Source organism: Alligator sinensis, unplaced genomic scaffold, assembly GCF_000455745.1.
Source record: "Alligator sinensis unplaced genomic scaffold, ASM45574v1 scaffold722_1, whole genome shotgun sequence".
Classification (NCBI taxonomy): Eukaryota; Metazoa; Chordata; order Crocodylia; family Alligatoridae; genus Alligator; species Alligator sinensis.
This window is the reverse complement of record NW_005842345.1, coordinates 1,041,313-1,045,735: the sequence shown is the minus strand read 5'-3', so window position 1 is coordinate 1,045,735 and position 4,423 is coordinate 1,041,313. Positions and strand designations below refer to the sequence as shown.

Genomic DNA, 4,423 nt, shown 5'->3' with positions numbered 1-4,423 from the left:
TCTCCCTCGCTCGCACGTAGGGGCTGGGCTCACACTTGCACACTGATGGGCACACGCACGTGGGTGGGGCTTTTGCACATGCACACACTGATGGTCACGTGTGCGCACCCCCCCCCCATTCCGTGCCACTGATGGGTGTGCGTACACACACGCGCACGGCTGGGCTCAGACACGGGCTGGGCTCACACCCACAAAGGCTTGGTTCTCTCTCTCTCTCACACACACGCACACGGGCTGGGCTCACTCACACATGCATGCAGGTTGGACTCGCACATGCACACTGGTGGGCACACACACACACACACACATAGTGATGGGCGTGCACGAGCCCACACACACACTAAAGGGCACAAATACACACACAGGTTGGGCTCACACATACTGACAGACATGTGCATGCACACATAGACACACTGATGGGCACAAGCATTGATGGACATGCACACACACTGATGGGCACACAGGTTGGGCTCATACACTGATGGGCATGCACATGCGCACACATTCACTGGTGGGCACACAGGTTGGGCTCACACACTGATGGGCATGCACGCATGCACACACACACTGATGGGCACAAACACACAGGTTGGGCTCACACATAGACGTGTGCACACACTGATGGGCACAAACACATTGATGAGCATGCACACACACACATGGGTTGAGCACACACTGATGGGTGCACATACACACACAGGCTCAGGCTGGGCGCTCTCACACATGCACACACAGCATGGGTACACACAGCAACAGGCATGGGTACACAGGCAGGCACATATCTCCCGCACACACGTGCCCCTAGGCAGGGCCTGCTTGGCAGCAGGGGGTCAGCATCTTGCTGCGTCAGGCCCACTGGTCCCTCTGTTGGGCAAAGGCAGCTCTAGAAACAGCCATGCAAGTCTTGCCACAGCCTGCTTGAGCCCTGCCCTGTAGCCGGTAGTCCCCAGGGCCCACTGTGCTGGGCCTGGGCATGGCACTAGGCTGAGACGCACCCCTCTGCCCCCGCGACTGCTCACATTGGAGCCTGGCTTTGTACCTTTCATCCTGGGGACCTGCCTGCCACCCACGCATGATCCACCCCCACCTTACTCCTGCATCTCTTCTCGTGTCCCTACTGCCTCTGAAGGGGTATGTAGCAGGAGCCAGCTGGAGCAAAGACCCTGCCTTCATCGCATCGCCCATCTCCCCGTTCACAAGTGTCTTGAACATCTGCAGGCAGCACATTGCCAGCCAGGGAGCTGAGCCAGCATCCTGCAGAGCAGAGGTTCAGGAAGGGCCTGGCCAGTCAGGGCAGAGAGTGAGAAGAGAAGCTGGGTATTAAGTGGTGCTGGGACTGGAGGTTGCTCGCCTGAGCGGAGAGGGGAATATTTCCACCCTGCTCTGGATGCGTGGGGATTTACAGCTAGGAAGCAAGGATTCAGCCCTGGTGCTGGTGGGGGAAGAGCAGTGCAGACCTATTACACAGCTCCAGCCAGGAAGGGATGAGATTGCCCGATGGAAACAGCTTGGCCAGGCCAGCCGTGGCTGTTATCTCACGGTTTTCCTTTAGTTTGTTCCAGCTGATCCTGGCTTCCACCCCTGGGCGGTGGCAGCTGACTGTCCAGACAACAAGCAGCGTGGGGCAGTGAGGCAGGCCCTCGCACCAGCCCTGTGCAGTGCATCGCCAGCTCTTTGGGTCTGATTTCCTGCCTGTCCATGCCCTGCCCAGCTCTGTGCCCAACCACGCTGACCTGCCTTCAACTTTGCTCCCTGGCTTTGCACCTGTGTCCACTGCCCAAGGCCTGTGCTTTCTCCCTACAACACACCCAGTTGGGCACTGACCTGCACTGAGGCTGACAGCATGCTTGGTTCCCCTAGATATACCAGGATAATGCAAGTGGTCGCTCCTCCAGCTGGACCTACTGTGGGCACCTCTGGCCACTTCCTTCTTGAGCAGTGTCCAGAGCTCCTCCGTCACCACAACCACCGCCCTTCCTGCTGCTGAAGGAAATGGGGTAACGCCGGGCCTTCCTCAGCTGCTTTCTCCCTGCCCCGAGGCTCACTCTGCCTACAGCCACATTAAGATGAGCAGTACAGGGTCTCCAGCAACACTGCACTAGCGTGGATGCTCCCAGGGCGGCTGCAGGCCTGCTCCACACCTGGGACCATCAGCCAGGCCTGAAAACCAGCTGAACACGGTCATGCAACACCTGCCTTGGACACACAGGGGAGAGCCAGCACAGTCCGGGTGGGGGACTGCTCTCTGGTCCTTGGCACCACCGAGCAGGGGAACCAGCTTGGAAGGGAAGCTGGGGCAGAGGAGGGATTTCCAGGAGGAAGGATTTGCACAGCACAGCCTGCAGTGCCATGCAGCCCTGGCAGGTGCCCTAACTGGCCTCTCCTTCCAGTGACATCCCTACCCCAGGGAAGGCTCCTGGGGCAGGGGGAGAGAAGGGAAGGGCCACCTCAAGCAGCCTCCGGCCATCCCATATCTGCTCCCAAATGGCTTCCATGCAACAGTGCAGCATCCTAGAGAGCTCCCAGGTGTCCTCAGGGAGCAGGTTACGTGGACTGCAGCAGGACCCGTGTCGTGCGGAGCACACGCATGACGCACTCTGACTCTGGGACATGGAGAACCTCCCCGAGCTTTTCTTCACAAGAGCAGCGAGCTCAGGTTACTGCCCTCACCCAGTCCGGGCCTGCTCGAGTGAGAGCAGCCATTGTGCGGTCCAACACGTGAGCCACCCGCTCTGCTGCTGGAGTGTCCTGTGGTGCCAGGCCCCCCCTCCCCTCCCCTGGAATCCAGGGCAGGGCCATGCTCCAGCCCTTCGGAGATGCCAGGATAATAAAAGTGGCATTGCCATAAGCTGGGCTGTTACAGGATCTGGCACCACACGTGTGCCAGTCGCCTCGTGTGCCAGAGTCGCCTCATGTGTGATGTCCTTGGAAGGGGTGCCCAGGCAGCAGCACTACCCTCTAACTAGGGGGTTGGTAGTGAGTCTGGAGCACCTACAAGCATCCCCGGTGGCTGCAAGCGAGGCAGCGCAGGTACCACGAACACCTGAGATGTGGCCAAGACACAGCTGAGTGCCTGCCACCGGGAACCATGCTGCTATGACTTGACCTGTGCTAGTTAGGTAAAACTTGGCTCTGGTGCTGCAGCTTACCTCTGAGGTAGTGCAGAGTGAAGGGCTGGAGCGGCATGGTGCTGGAGGGGCCCCCCAACCCAGCACTGCTGGAACAGCAGCACTCAGGGCCTTGCACAAAGGGAGGAACCAGCCTGATGGCCCCGAGAGCTGGGCTGAGCGACGTGGATGCCTTTAAGGCACTAGGGCTGCTCCAGCCTAGCAGGCTAAGACTGGGTGAAGGATTCGCAGCCCTGTGACTCAGACGTGCCCAGCAGCCACGCCACATTGCAGGGCGAGGGAATGCCCCAGGGAGCAGAGTTCACTACGGGGCTTCCTGGTACTCACAAAGCCAAGGAAGTCCCTGGGAAAGCCAGAGCCTGCCACAGAAGAGGGCCTGGCTGACTTCCACCAGCCCTCTGCACCATAAGACCTGCATGCTTTGAACCCGCGGTTTCTTTCCCTTGACTGCCTGCCTCCCTGCCACCCACACCAGCAAGGGACAAGCTGAATCCGGTCATAGAAAGGCTCAGATTCCTTGCCTTCTGCCACAAAATCACCCCACCTGCCACCAACCCCCAGAAGCAGGCCACCAGCCTCTGCCTATAATGCTGCCACTGGACCCACACGAGGCTGCTATTGGCACAAGGCAAAACCCGCTTGGCCTAAGGAAACCTTCAGGGTTGATACAGCATTGGTGTGATGCTGCAGAAACCTTTCATGAGCGCGACGCTGCAGAAACCCCATGACAGCGGTCAGCCTTAGGCGCTGGCAGTGGTGTGTGCATTTGGTTAAGCAAATTGTCTTTGCCTGGAGAAGAGGGGCCAGGGCACCTCCTGCTGGATTCCTTACACCATGGCAATGTGCAGAAACATTTCCGTGGGAGAGCAGGGGCAGGGGAAGAAGCAAGTCAAGAAAACCAACAGCAACTATAGATATGCCAAAAGAATGACACACTGGAGACAGCGTGTTCCTGGTGTGTTCCCATGCAGGAGGTAGCATTTCTAGCACAGGACCATGGCCATTTGTAATGGGAAAGGAGCTAGCACAGCCCTGAGGTCTTGCCCTCACACATCCCCTGGTGCAACCTGCAGTAAACTGTTCAGTTATAGTCCAAAAGGCTGAAAGCCATGTGTGGTGCCAGACCACTCCCTTCCCCAGCACACACAGAGACAGCTTCCAGGGGGTACACCCCCTGCCAGGCCACATGCAGGTACCTTGAGGACAGGGTATTGATAGGGGGGTCTGCCCTGGAGGGTCGGGGCCTTCACTCCTCACAGGTCAGCAACCAGTTAATCGAAGGCATTCCTCTCCAA

The 4,423-nt window shown here is 58.6% G+C and overlaps 1 protein-coding gene across 5 annotated transcripts in view; it reads right to left on the bottom strand.

The window, feature by feature from the left end:
* SORBS3 (sorbin and SH3 domain containing 3) overlaps window positions 1-4,423 on the bottom strand; it is a 32,693-nt gene that overhangs the window by 19,931 nt on the left and 8,339 nt on the right. The window lies entirely within an intron of this gene.